This window comes from Herpailurus yagouaroundi, unplaced genomic scaffold, assembly GCF_014898765.1.
Source record: "Herpailurus yagouaroundi ecotype Mexico unplaced genomic scaffold, PumYag 77, whole genome shotgun sequence".
Classification (NCBI taxonomy): Eukaryota; Metazoa; Chordata; class Mammalia; order Carnivora; family Felidae; genus Herpailurus; species Herpailurus yagouaroundi.
In genome coordinates, this window is record NW_024412388.1 from 9861376 (window position 1) to 9876207 (window position 14832).

Below are 14832 nucleotides of genomic sequence, written 5' to 3' on the forward strand. Positions count from 1 at the left end.
TATATATATATATATATATATATATATATATATATATATATGGTATGGGTGAAATCCCAACTCTGCTCGCTCCAGCACATGTCACTGGCCTAGCCTTGGTTCCTCGTTTGTACAAGGGGATGACCACTCTGCCCACCTTCCTGATTTCTAGCTACTATGTGTTTGCTTAAAGGTAAGTGAATTTACCTGCCTCAGGGATCACCTGACTGATTGTTCAAGGAGAGATTCTTGGCCTCCAATTTCGCATCTGCTGAATCAGAATCCCTGGGGGCGGGGCGGGGCGGGGCGGGGGGTGGGGTGGGGTCTGGGCCACCTGCCTGGCCAACAGTTCTGCGCAGTCTACCAACTTTAACGCCGGGCAAAGGCCGTAGCATGTCTGCAAACAGGCAGACCAGTGAATCAGGGGCGCCCCTGGGGTTTGCATTAACCGGCTTCTCCAGTGCTTTTTCTGAGCGTCAGGCTGTGCCTGGCGCCCAGTCACCGCCAGGACTGGGGAGCGGGCTCCAGAGACGCCCACCCACCGGGTGCTTGGAAGATCTTTAAACCTGCGCCCCTGGGGGAGAGACCGGGAGCGAGGCGCTGGGGAGCAGGGAGCTCCGCATGGCCTGCGGCTGCGGCAGCTGGCAGCTGGCAGCTGGCAGCTGGCAGCGCGGGGATGGTAGGGTCCTCCGATCCCTCCTGGGGTCGCCTGAGGTCAGCACTCGCACCGAGACGCAGACTCCACGCTGGCCGCGTCCCGGTTGCCCCGGCAACCGCCACCGGAAGCGGGTGCTACGTCTGACGTCAAGTCCCAGGTCCGGAGCAGCCTGCCGCTGCGTCACGCGGACGTCATGCGCCTCCGGAGGCGCCGTCACGTCACGTAGGCGTTTCCCCGCTTACGTCATCAGGGGGCAGGGTGAGTACAGGGTCCTGAGGCGGTTTGAGAGCGCACGAGCGCACCCACGACATTTGCTCCAGGTTGTTGCTATAATTGTTCTATGTTGCTGTTAATCGTCCTGCATCCCTTGCTGCCCGTGATTTATAAGCTTTGTTTTTTTCAACACTCGAGCTTTATCAGCGGTGTGCACCTGTGGGGAGACGCATAGTCCGTGCAGGGTGGGTGCTGGCCGTACCCCCCCTCCTCCCCCCCCCCTCCCCGCGGGTAAGGGGTCGCGCGAGCGCACTGCTTTCCAGACACAGGCCGGGCCACCCTCCTGGGCACCTGGGCGGGAGCGGGTGGGGTCCTCCCTTGGCCCCGGGGTGAGCCGGCTGCCTCTCGTTCAGGCCAGTGGGCGTCAAGAGGAACGTGGAGGCCACGGACCGCTTGGGGGAGGGGTGGGTAGAGCAGGTCCCCGAGCTCCCTGCCCTGAAGAGGGTGGCTTGGCCCCCCAGCCCCCACTCAGGTGTGAGATGAAGGCAGAGAGTCAGGGTCGGCCGTGGGGTGTCCGGCTCCTGACCCGTCGGGTCCTGAGGACGCGAATTCTCCAGGCTAGGAGCCTGGACGCCTCAGACCGCCCCCAACAGCCTTGCCTGGCCGTGGCTCAGCCGGAGGCGGCCTCTGCTCCAAGACGGCCGCCTGGCCCGGGGTCTGCCCCTTCTTTCCAAGAGGCTGGCGGGTGGGGGGTGAAGCCCGGCCCAGGGGGAAGCGGCCTGTGCCTGAGACGGATGGAGCACAAAGTGAGTTTCTCTCCTCTGGCCTGCCCTCCACCTCCAGCAGCAGGGGCTGAGAAAGAGCAGGTTTGCTGATAGGGTGAGGCAGGGGAAGGTCACTCTCTGTCCTGTGACTTTGGGCCAGCTGACTTCCATGCGGGGGCTGTGGGACCACTGAGAGTCAGCGCTTGCACAAAGCTAAGAGTGAGGGTGTCCTTACATTTTGCACCCGGAAGTTGCCTCGTTTGTGCCCTCCTAGCCCTGATCTTGGCCTGTGATGCTGTGTGTTTCTCTGGGCGGTGTGTACATCTCTGAATCGGTTATGTCACTGTAAAAATTCACCAAGGACTAGGGCGGCTGGGTGGCTCAATCGATTAAGCCTCTGACTTTGGGGCAGGTCGTGATCTTACAGTCTGTGAGTTCAACCTTCCCCCGCCCCCCCCCCCCCCCACCCTTTGGGCTCTTTGTTGACAGCTCAGAGCCTGGAACCTGCTTCAGAGTCTGTGTCTCCCTCTCTCTCTCTCTCCCCCTCCCCTGCTCATGAACTCTCATGCTTAAAAATAAACATGAAAAAAAAAAAAAAAAAACCCACCAAGGATTTTCTATGCACTTAGGATAAAATCCAACTCCTTTTTCTGGTTTAGAAAACCCACTGACTCCAGCCTCACCTTACACACCACCATCTTTTTCCTTGGTCTCTCTGTTCCAGCCATACCGATTGTGGTTTTGCTTCTGTCTTCTGCCACAGGACCTTTGCACTAACCAGTAACTTTCCACCCAGAAATCACATGACTCTCAGCTTAGGTATAGTCCCCTCAGCCTCCTTTCCTGAGGTCTAATGTGGCCTCCCTGTCATTTGGTCTTGTTGATTTTATTCACTACCTGAGATTTTCTAGTTTCTCAGCTTCTCTAGAATGTCAGCTCAGAGGGAACAGACAGACCTTATCCCTCTATTTCTTTGTTGGCTACGGCATCCAGCACCCAGTAGGCCCTCAGGATTCACTGTGGGATGCTTTGAAAGGCATCCTGCGGGCAAAGTGACCTTAGAGGAGGCCTTGATGAGTTGGGGATTGAATGCAGCTTTGTGAGAATGGCTGGTTCGAGGTTGCCAACCTGGGTGGAGCATTCGGCCCAATCCTCAACCATGGCCTGCTTCTGTGTAGGGGTCTGTCTATGCAGACCATTTTTGCAGAGGGGAAGTAAGGCGGCTTTTATTTTAAATGTCACTGCTGCAGAGATAACGCTGCCGGGTAAGACCCAGCACACCGAGTTACATTTAAATGTCAGATAAATGAGTGATTTTTTTTTTTAACTATAAATACATACCGAATATTGCATGGGCCATACTTCCGCTAAAAATTTGTTGTTGGTCTGAAATGGAGATGTAATGGAGCATTCTGAATTTTTATTTGCCAAATCTGACAACCCTATTCAGAGGACTAAGGCCCTCAGCTGTGTTCTTCTGGGACCTCCTGCCCGGTTCCAGCTGTTCTCCCTGAACTTGGCAGCCAGGCCCGGCCCTCAGCCCAGCAGCTGGTGCAGTGGCTCCCCTTGCTCTCAATTGTAGCTCATGCTGTGGATGTGAAGGTCACCAATGTCAAGTGTGGCCCTGAGGACTCTAAAGAGTGTTCAAGTGGCTTTTGATGCCTGCCTACGTCTTGGAGTTGCGGCTCTGACCTTTGCTTGATGCATAAGATTTTTTTTTTTTTTAAACCATCTTGTCTTTCCTGCTATCTGATGTGATTCCTTTGACAGTGGGGCAGACAAGTGGACCAGTTTTGGTGTCGGCAGGTAGGATGTTGCCAAATGCCATCATTCTTGGGCAAGGAAGGGCTTCTACGGCTGTGGGCCCCCTGCCCTGTCCCGGGGCCATGCTGGGTGAGCCCTTCTAAGCCAGCTGACACATGGCTCCCATCTGCTTCATTTTACCCAAGGGCCATTAGGTGACACTGGCCGCGCTAGGGTGTGAATACTCACCGTGGGGCCCTGGGAGGGGCAGCTGCCCTTGGGCCATCCATCCCTCCTGTGACTTTGTAAGCCTGGGGGCATGTCCAGCTCCCAGTGAGCATCTAACCTGTGTGTGCCGCCTCCACACCCGAGGCACGGGGCCAATTCTGGTGTGATTCCTTAAATACCAAAATCTTAATTGGCTATTTAGAAAATACACATTGAAGTAACCTGAGAAAAATAGAATCTAAAGAAGTTCCCAGGTACCCATTGGCCCTTTAGGGCCTAATCCTCAAGGTTTTTATGTAAGTAAGTGTCAGCTAACTGGCCATGCCACCAACCTGCTGGTGTGACCTTGAGATGCTGTTGAACCTCCTCCTGCCTCAGTTCCCTCATGTTTAGAGTGGGGATGATCGCAGACCTTCCCTGTAGGTGTCTGGGAAGATTAAGTTGATTGTTACATCAAAGGCTCTTAGAAGAGTGCCCAGCTCCAGGTGTGGACTATCAGTATTCATTATGATGTCATTTATATTGAACTTTGACACTTTAAGAGCATTGCTAACTTGTGCATTTCTCTTAATGGTCACAGTGGTGGTGGAGGGTTCACATTATAGCTGTCATTTGGAGTCTCCATTTTCATATGGACATCCTTGTATTTGCCCACAGTATGATTTTGTTTTTATCGGAATGGAAGTAGAATGGCCATGTTAAAAGGCAATAATTGATGATTGTTATTAAATACGCACTGTGTACCAACCACCGGGCTACGTGTCTGCCTAATGGAAACCCCATGGAGGTAAACTCCATCATTGTTTCAATATTTATGGAGGAGGAAACCACCTTAAAGAGGCTGTACTCCTCTGAAGTCTCAAATGGTGGATGAAGCTACCTGCTTTTTTTTTTTTTGATTAATTTTTTAATTTTGCATGAGCGTACGGTGTAAGGCGGTGTGGCCCAGTTTCACTCTCGTGCACGTGGCTGTTGAGTTTTCCCAACACCATTTATTGAAGAAGCCATCCTTCCCCCATTGTGCATTCTCGGCAACTTTGTTGTAACTGAATTGACCATATATGCATGGGTTCAGGGTTTATTTCTTGGCTCTGCATTCTATGCCCTCGATCTATGTGTCTGTTTTTTTTTTTTTTTTTTAATTTTTTTTTCAACGTTTTTTATTTATTTTTGGGACAGAGAGAGACAGAGCATGAACGGGGGAGGGGCAGAGAGGGAGGGAGACACAGAATCGGAAGCAGCCTCCAGGCTCCAAGCCATCAGCCCAGAGCCCGACGCGGGGCTCGAACTCACGGACCGCGAGATCGTGACCTGGCTGAAGTCGGACGCTTAACCGACTGCGCCACCCAGGCGCCCCTATGTGTCTGTTTTTATGCCAGTATACCATACTGTTTGATTACTAAGGTATCGTGCTAGAGTTTGAAAGCAGGAAGCATGCTATCTCTAGCCCCGTTCTTTCTCAAGACGGCTGGGGCAGTTTGGGGTCGTTCTATGCAAATTTTAGGATTATTCTTTTTCTGTGAGAACTGCCATTGGAATTTTGATGGGGATTGCATTGAATCTAGATGTCTTCAGATGGTGTGGGCATTTCATAAGTTCAGTGCTTCCGATCTGCGAGCACAGCACATCTTTGCATTTGTGTCTTCGCTTTTTTCATCAGGATCTTCTAGTTTTCAGCGTACGGGTGTCTCACTTCCTTGATTAAATTTATTCCTTAGGTCTTTTATCCTTTTTGATACCCTTGTAAATTGTTTTCTTAATTTCTCTTTCTGATAGCATGTAGAAACATAATTGATTTTTGGATATTGCTTCGGTATCCTGCGACTTTGCTGAATTTGTTGATGAGTTCTGACTACTGGTCTGTTGTTGGAGGTCTAAGTGGAAGATGTCCTGTGCCCCAGTCTCCGTGGAACGTCCTCTAGTTGCTGCATATGTATGAGCTTCAAGGCTCTTCCTTGTCTTCCTAAGGCTCTTTGGTTTGCCCGATGCCACCCAAGGCCCCCATGCCCATCCTCTCTAAAGCAGGGCAGGCTATAGGACTCCTGCTGAGAGAGGTGGGTGGGGAGGGCTTTTGAGAGTATCTGAGAGCAGGGTCCTCCTGGCACAGGGCAGGGGTGAGTGAAAACCAGCTGCCCTGGGCTCTGTTTCCAGCTTGGTTCCGCAGTCTTGAGGAAATCACCTTTTTGCCGAAGTACCCTTGGTGTCCTCCGAACAGCTACCTGGACAGAGGTGGGGAGAGAGCTCAAATGCAGGGGAGTCGCCACAGGTGTTCTTTTCCCTTCCTGGGGACAGCCTCCCCAGCAAGGTGTCTCAGGTGGGCTTATCTGGTGCCAGCTCTGTGCTCTGCAGACCCACTGCTGCTCCCAAAAGTCTAGTAGAAATCTCCAGGCTCAGGGGCACCGGGTGGCTCAGTCGGGTGAGCATCCGACATCGGCTCAGGCCATGATCTTGTGGTTCGTGAGTTCGAGCCCCGCATTGGGCTCATTGCTGTCAGCCCGTCAGCGCAGAGCCCACTTCAGATCCTCTGTCTTCCTCTCTCTGCTCCTCCCCTGCTTGGGCTCTCTCCCAAAATACATAGATACTAAAAAAAAAAAAAAAAACAATCTCCAGGCTCAGCATCCTCTTACAGGTGCCTGCTGGGGAGCAGAGTCCCCAGTCAGGATGGATGTAAGAAAGGAAGGGAACCTGCAGAAGGTGCAGTCAGTGTGACCCAAGAGCCATACCCGGGATGGCCACGGCCAGATGCACGTGCTTTCTTCTGGCTTCTCTCCCTCTTGCTCTGGGAGCCCTTCTCCAGGATGTGCCAGCTGAGACGCAGTGTCCCTCGCTTCACTGTGCTGAGCTGGCGGTTGGGAGAGGCCTCTGGTTTTGCCCTTCCTGCCGGTGGGATGGGCCTGGGCTGCTTACGGCTCCTTGGCTCTGTCCTCTCCTCCTGACACCAGGCCTGTTCTGTGGTACGTCTCTTCGGAGCGTCGTCCCTCTGTAGGTCCCCAGTGATGGGGTCAACCCCCAGTCCACATAGGAGCAGCCACCGTTGGGGGGAGTCCTGGACCTTCTAGAAGGACGTGAAGCTTTTTAACGTGGAGAATGATTGTGATTGTGTTTGTGTGCAGAAAGGATGGGCATTCTTGTCCCCCAGTGTTGAAGATATTTCTTCCATAACCAAACTCCAGGTGTGGCCCCAGGGCAGGGCTAGGACCTGTGGCATAGGACATGCAAGGGAACAGACTTGGCCTCATGCGAAGGCTTGGTTGCCTTTTAATCTAAAAACATGCCTGTGGTCACGTCTGTGATGGGCAGTCATGATGCTGATCTTCTCCACCGTCCCAGCCCCACCTTGAGGTCATTGCCATCTCATGGCCCACCTATGGCTGGGACCAGTCCCTGCCTGGCCATGGGATGTTGGGTAGAGCTGGGTTTGAACCTCGGGCCGGGGACATTTTTGCCCAGGAGCAGTGGGGAGACACCAAACAGCCACCTTCATTGCTCTTCAGCCTTTCACGGTTTTTTGTTTTTGTCTTTGTTTTTTATTTCATTAAAAAAAAATTTTTTTTTTAAGTTTATTTTTTGAGAGAGAGAGAAAGAGAGAGGCAGACTGCAAGCAGGGGAGGGGTAGAGGTGGGGGGGGGCGGGGTACACAGAATCTGAAGCAGGCTCCAGGCTCAGAGCTGTCAGCACAGAGCCAGACACAGAGCTCGAACCCAGGAACCGTGAGATCATGACCTGAGGGGAAGTTGGACGCCCAGGGACCCAAGGACCGAGAGCCACCCAGGCACCCCTTTGTCTTTGTTTTTTAAATCTGTTTTTGTTTTTGTTTTTTAAATCCCGCTGGGCTCGGTTAGCATGCTTGCTTATTACAGAGATTTCTTGTGTTTGGGATGCATTCAACCCTCTGAAAGGCAAAAGTCCCCACCCTTTGTGAAGGTGTGCATTCCCCAGTGACTGGACAAGTGAGAAGGGTCAGGTGACCACTTGAACTGTGATGCGGGAGTGGGAGACTCCCTTTCTGGGTGGAAGAAGAAACGGGGGAGGGGGCCAGGAATGCGCTGTCCTTCCTGTGATCACAGAGGGGAGACCCCCGCTCCCTCCCCCAGCCCTGGATGAGGTCTGGTTAACCTCTGGAGACCTTAGTAGACCGAGGGGCCCTTGAAGCTCGTCAGAGCAAGCTGGGCGGGCCCCCCCCTCCAGGAGGGGGCTCTGCTGGAAGTGTGTCTTTTTGGAAGACCCTGCGTGCAGTTGGGCTGCTGGGCAGGAGGCACATCGGGCCGCCCTGACTCTGGACACGGGGGAGCAGGGGGGCCGCTCTGCGGCTGCTCAGCCCCCCTGCCTGAGCCGCTCATCCCTACGGTGCAGGCGGACCCGTCGGAGCCCGTACAGGCGATTCCCCATTGGCAGAAGGGCTGCGGCTGGCATTCCGGGTCGTGTTCCCACCAGAACGGGGTTTTCAGATGTCCTCAGTGCTGGTTCCAGTCTGCCTGTCTCGTTTTGCCCCTGTTGGGCGGTGCCCTGATCCCGCTCTTAACCCCGGCCCGCCTCTGGGCCACCCCCCTTCCCTGCTGGGGGAGGCTGGGGCGTAACAAGCCGCAGAATGGTGAGGGTCTGATTCTGGCTCTGCCCCTGTCTGGCCTTGCACACGGAACCCCGCACGCCGTGTGTGATTCCTGACGGCTAACGTGGGGGGTGTTCTGAGAGGGGCGAGGGCAGCCGTGGAAGGTGCGGGCTGGGGTGGGCCCCGTGGTAAGCCTTCATGGTGGGAGGCGCTGCTGGAAGGATCCAGCGCGATCCTGGGACATTTCAGGGTGCAGCCTCTGTTCTCGATTGCACTAGGCCGTGTGGCTGTGATCAAGTACCACGGACTGGGGGGCTTAAGCAGCTCATTTATTGTCTCACAGCTCTGGGGTCTGGGAGGCCAATTTCAGGCTGTCGGCAGCGCTGGTTTCTCCCCAGGCCTCTCCCCTCGGCCTGCAGGTGGCCGCCTTCTCGCTGTGACATCACGCGGTCTCCCCTCTGTGCTCCCATCCCTGGTGTCTCTCCTCCTCCTCATGAGCAGGCGCGTCCTAAAGGCCCTGTCTCCAAATACAGTCGCATTCTCAGGTGTACTGGGAGTGAGGATTTCAACATACGAATTTGGGCAGGGGGCACAATTCAGTCCATAACATGAACATTCTGATAATTTTTCTGTCCTGTGGAAACTGCAAGCGAGATCCACGGAAGAGACAGCTGAGTCTGTAGTAGGTGTGGGCCTTGGAGTACATGCGGGAAAGTGGTCACAGTGTTTGCTTTTTTTTTTATTGAAATTTTTTTAATGTTTATTTTATTTTTGAGAGAGAGAGAGACACACAGCATGAGCAGGGAAGGAGCAGAGAGAGAGGGAGACACAGAATCCGAAGCAGGCTCCAGGCTCTGAGGTGTCAGCACAGAGCCCGACGTGGGGCTCGAACCCACGAACCGTGAGATCATGACCTGAGCTGAAGTTGGACGCTCAACCAGGCGCCTCTAGAATGTTCGCTTTTTAACCTCATCAGATAGTCCCTCCCACCATTCCCCAGGGACACACTGGCATTTGCTGCTAGTTCAGTGTTTGTAACTCATGCCTAGGTCTTGGAGTCCAGATGACTTTTACCTCTGTCCTCTCCCCCTTGTGCCCATCAGTCAGGATGGGCTCTTTATGCTGCAGTAACAGAGTCTTAGTTGCTGAAGACAAATGCTTATTTCTTGAGCATGGAACATGCTGATTGCAGATTGACTAGGGACCCTTCCCCACATTTGCTGACTCTTGGATGGACACAGAATGGCTGCTCTATGCATATGTGTATACATGTACACACACACACACACACACACACACACAGACACAGACACATATGTGGATTATATAAACTCCCTCCCAACCACCACCCAGGACAAGAATGGAACTTTGCCCCAGCCATCCAGCACCAATTACAGCTGCCTTGTTTCCCTCCAAAAGTAACTACTGTCCTGACTTTCATAGTGGTCACTTTCTTGTATTTGTTTGTTTAATTAAGCTTTTAATTTTGAGATTAATTGTAGATTCCTGTGTAGTTGTAAGAAAATACTACAGAGATCCTGAATACCCTTTGCCTAGTTTGCCCCAGTGGTAACGGTAGCACAGTGGGATATTGACCTTGATTCGGTCAAGATACGGGACATCTCCATCACCACGGAGACCCCTTTTGCAGCCACATCAACTTTCCTCACTCCTCCTTCACCCGTAATAATCTGTTCTCCATCTCTGTAATTTCGTCACTTCAAGAATGTTCTACATGGAATCACATAGTATATGTAACTTTTGGGACTGGCTTGTTTCACTCAGTGAGGTTCTCTCAAGGTTCCTCCAGGTTATCATGTGTGTATTGCTAGTTTGTTCCTTTTTATTGCTAAGTCGCGTTCCACGGTGCATCCCAGTAAGTACTTCACCTATTGAAAGGCATCGAGGTTGTTTCCACTTTGGGGCTGTGATGGAATAAAGCTACTATAGACAGACTCTTGTGCACAGGTTTTTGTGTGAACACAGTGTTCGTTCCTCTGGGATGAATTCTTGGGAGTGCAATCATTGAGATGTATACCCAGTTTTGTTTTATTTTTAAGAAACTGCCCAACTGTTTTCCAAAGCGGTTCTACTATTTTACGTTCTCCAGCGTAGGAACGATCCAGAGAGTGATTTCTCTGCATTTGGTGTGGTCACTATTTTTTATGTTAGCCATTGTGGTTTTAATTTGCACTTCCCTGATGGCTAATGATGCCAGTCCTTTCATGTGGTTATTTGCCATCTGTACATCCTCTTTGGCAAAATGTCTGCTGTCTTTTGCCCATATTCTAATTGCAATGCCTGTTTTTTACTGCTGAGCTTTGAGGGCACTTTATATATTCTAGAGGATAGTTCTTTGTTACGTATGTGTTTGCAAATATTTTCTTCCAGTCTGCGGCTTGTCTTTTTGTCCTTTTTTTTTTTTTTTTAATTTTTTTTTCAAGTTTATTTATTTTTGGGACAGAGAGAGACAGAGCATGAATGGGGGAGGGGCAGAGAGAGAGGGAGACACAGAATCGGAAACAGGCTCCAGGCTCTGAGCCATCAACCCAGAGCCCGACGCGGGGCTCGAACTCACAGACCGTGAGATCGTGACCTGGCTGAAGTCGGACGCTTAACCGACTGCGCCACCCAGGTGCCCCTCTTTTTGTCCTTTTAACAGGGTTTTTTCACAAAACAAAACCACCCAATTTAAACTTTTTTTTTTTTTTTTTTTTTTGGTGGGGGGATGAAAACCTGTTTATTCTTTTACGGATCATGTTTTTAGTGTCAAGTCTAGCGACTCTGCCTGGCCCTAGGTCCCCAAGCGTTCTCCTGTGTTTTCTTTTCTAAAAGTTTTATGTTTTCTATTTAAGTTGGTGATCCATTTTTTGAGTTAGTTTCTGAGTAATGTGTGAGACTTAAGTCAAGGGTCTTCTTTTCTCTTAGGAATATTCACTTCAGTGTCATTTGTTTAAAAGCTGTTTCCTTCATTGAATTACTTTTGTATCTTATCAGAGGTCGATGGGCATATTTGTGTGAGTGGGGACTGCTTCTGGATTCTCAGTTCTGTTCCGTTGATCTGTATGCTGTCTTCTGCTTTTTGTAGGGCAACACAGTCTTCATTATTACGGCTGTACGTTAAGTCTCGAAATCGGGTAGACTAATTCTTTCAGCTTTGTTCTTTTTTTCCCCCAAATTGTTTAGCTGTTATAGTTATTTTGCCTTTCCATATAATTTGAGAATCATTGTAGAATTTTAGGATAATCTTGTATCTACCAAAAAAAAAAAAAAAGTCTCGGTGGGACTTTGACAGGAATTGTGTTAAACCTATATTAGCAATTTGGGGAGAATTGGCATTTCTACCATGCTTTGCTCTTTGAATCACGAACATGATTTATTTAGACATTCTTTGATTTATCTGTGTCATGTAGTTTTCAACATAAAAGCCCTGAACATTCACGCTTGTTGGATTTTACCTAAATCTTTTATCTTGGAATGACTGTAAGTGGTATTGGCTTTTTTAACTTTGATGTTCATGTGTTCCTTACAAGTGGAAGAAAACACAGCCGATTTTGTGTGTAGATCTTGTATTTTGTGGCTTTGATGAACTCAGCAGTTCTAAGAGTTTTTTTGGCAGATTCCTTGGGATTTTCTATATAAACAATCATGTAATCTGCAAATAGGGACAGTTTTATTCTTTTCTGATCTGTATGCTTTTTTATTTCCTTTTCTTGTTGAGCATTGGTTTTCATTTTTCTTTAAATATTTGGTAGAACTCCTAAGTGAAACTAATTAGGCCTGAAGATTTCTTTTTTGGGAGTTTTTGTATTATGAATTCAGTTTCCTAAATAGCCACAGGGCTATTCAAGTGATCTACTTCATATTGGGCGAGTTATGGTCATTTGTGTTTTTAAATGAAATTAATTTCTTAAAATTTTAAAAATATTTATTTATTTTTGAGACAGAGAGAGAGACAGAGTGCGAGCAAAGGAGGGGCAGAGAAAGAGAGAGACACAGAATCTGAAGCAGGCTCCAGGCTCTGAGCTGTCAGCACAGAGCCCGACGTGGGGCTCAAACCCACGAACTGCAAGATCATGACCTGGGCTGAAGTCAGACGCTCAACCGACTGAGTCACCCAGGCATCCCTCAATGAAATTAATTTCTTTTCTTTTTTTTTTTTTTAAAATTTTTTTTTAACGTTTATTTATTTTTGAGACAGAGAGACAGAGCATGAACAGGGGAGGGGCAGAGAGAGAGACACACACAGAATCCGAAACAGGCTCCAGGCTCTGAGCTGTCAGCACAGAGCCCGACGCGGGGCTTGAACTCACGGACCGCGAGATCATGACCTGAGCCGAAGTCGGCCGCTTAACCGACTGAGCCACCCAGGCGCCCTGAAATTAATTTCTTTAAGTTGTCCAATTTATGTATACAGCATACAGTTGTTCATAATAGTCCCTCATTATCCGTTCAGTTCTCTTGTGTCATTCCTCATACTTTCTGGTTTCTCTTAGTCTTGCTGGAAGGTCAATTTCATCAGTCTCATCAAAGAACTAGCTCTTTGTTTCATTGATTTTTTTTCCCCCCTATTGTTTTCCTCTTTCCCATTGCATTGATTTCTGCCCTTTAGTGTTCCCTTGCCTGGGATGTATTTGGGTCTTGTTTTTTAGGTGCTTGGGGTGAGAGCTTTGATTATTAATTTGAGACTTTTTTCCTTGTTTCTAACGTATGCATTTTGTGCTATAGATTTCCCTCTCTCTCCCAGCATTTGCTGTGTCCCAGAAATTTTGATATGTGATATTTTCATTTTCATTCTGTTCAGTGTATTTTTGATTTCTCTTGAGACTTCCTTCTTGACCCGTGAGTTATTTAGAAATGTGTGGCTTAGTTTCTAAGCCCTTGGAGATTCTCCCGTTAGGCTCTCTTCTGATTTCTAGTTTGAATCTGTTTGATCAGAGAATTTACTTTCTGTGATTTCAGTTCTTTTACATCTGTTGAGGTTTATTTTTTCCAGTTTTATTGAGCTGTAATTGACTTATAGCACTGTATTAGTTTTAAGTACACAACATGATGACTTCTATATCTTTGAATAGCAAATGTTTACCATAATGGTTTAATTAACAACTGTCACTTCATACTGTTAGACATTTTTTTTTCTTATGATGAAAACTTTTAAGGTTTACCCTCTTAGGGACTTTCAAATATACGACATAGTATTGGAAACTGTAGTCCCCATACCCTACGTTGTGTCCCCAGGACTTACTTGTCTCGTAACTGAAAGTTGGTACTTTTCTTTTTTTTTTTTTTTTTTAACGTTTATTTATTTTTGGGACAGAGACAGACAGAGCATGAACAAGGGAGGGGCAGAGAGAGAGGGAGACACAGAATCGGAAACAGGCTCCAGGCTCTGAGCCATCAGCCCAGAGCCCGACGCGGGGCTCGAACTCACGGACCGTGAGATAGTGACCTGGCTGAAGTCGGACGCTTAACCGACTGCGCCACCCAGGCGCCCCGAAAGTTGGTACTTTTCGACCAACTTCAACCATTTTGTTCACCCCCGACCCCTGGCCTCTGGCTATCGCCAGTTCATTCTCTGTATCTACAAGTTCAGTTTTTTGTTCGTTTGTTTGTTTGTTTGATTCCACCTGCAAGAGAGATCATACAGTGTTTGTCTTCCTCTGTCTGACTTGTTTCTCCCAGCATAATGCCCTCAGTGGCCTTCCATGTTGTTGTAAGTGGCAGCACTTCTTTCTTTTTTATGGCTAAATATGTCCCACCGTATATATAACATGTTCCGTTGCATACTTACACCTCGTTTTCTTTATCCATTCACCCGTCACTGGACACTTAGGTTGCTGGCACGTCTTGGCTACTGTGACTAATGCTGCAGTCCAGAGCCTGTTTTCATTGCCTCGGGACATCCACCCAGAAGTGGAGTTGCAGGATCACAGGGTAGTTCTATTTTTAATTTTTTGAGGAACCTCCATACTGTTTCCCATTGGTGCGACCCTGTTTATATTCGCACCAGCAATGCATGAGGGTCCCTTTTCTCCACATCTTCTCCAGCGTTCGTTATCTCTTGGGATTTTAATGGCGGCCATTCTGACAGGCGTGAGGTAACATCTCTCGGTGGTTTTGACTTGCATTTCCCCGATGGTTAGTGATGTTGAGTACCTTTCCGTGCGCCTGTTCAGTCGATCACATATGTTACTCGATGCTATCCTTATTTTTATACCTGTTTCGTTTTCTTCCAGAAGCTTTTAGGATCTTCTTTTTATCCTTGATGTTCGGAAACTTCACAGCATGACTAAGCAATTTTCGTTCGTTATACCCACTGGGTACTCTGTTGAGAGTTTAAAACTTAAAAAAAAATTACAAAATAATATGAAATCTAAAAAAGCCCAAATGACTAAGCAAGCAAACAAAAATCAGAACCAGACCTATAAACACAGAGAAGAATACACTGATGGTGGCCAGCAGGAAGGCTCATTGGGGGCAGGGGACAGGTGGTCAACATGGGTGAAGGGGTGTGTGAATAGTGGGCTTTCAGTTATGGAAGGAGTAGGTCACCGGAGTAAAAGGCACAGTATAAGGAGTACAGTCAACGGCATTGTAATAGCGTAGGGCGGACACAGGGCAGCTATACTTGTGAGCACAGAGTAATGTTTAAACTCGTTGTACACCTCAAACTAATGTAATGTTGTGTGTCAACTCCA

At 48.9% G+C, this 14832-nt stretch overlaps 2 long non-coding RNA genes across 3 annotated transcripts in view; both read right to left on the reverse strand.

Annotated features, from left to right (window-relative positions):
- Window positions 1-889, reverse strand: part of LOC121017472 (uncharacterized) — a 2871-nt gene extending 1982 nt beyond the window's left edge. Inside the window, exon 1 of one of the 2 annotated variants that reach the window (XR_005784769.1) lies at window positions 522-889. This is a non-coding gene — a long non-coding RNA (uncharacterized LOC121017472). Of the gene's footprint in view, window positions 1-186; window positions 274-521 lie in introns of those variants that run through there. The other variant, XR_005784770.1, reaches the window with a different exon arrangement.
- A 2130-nt stretch (window positions 890-3019) lies between these two features.
- Window positions 3020-3911, reverse strand: LOC121017479 (uncharacterized). The gene is made up of 2 exons (XR_005784774.1): window positions 3607-3911; window positions 3020-3202 (listed from the first exon to the last, which is right to left on the reverse strand). It is a non-coding gene; the product is annotated as an uncharacterized LOC121017479 (long non-coding RNA).
- Between the last annotated feature and the right edge of the window lie 10921 nt (window positions 3912-14832).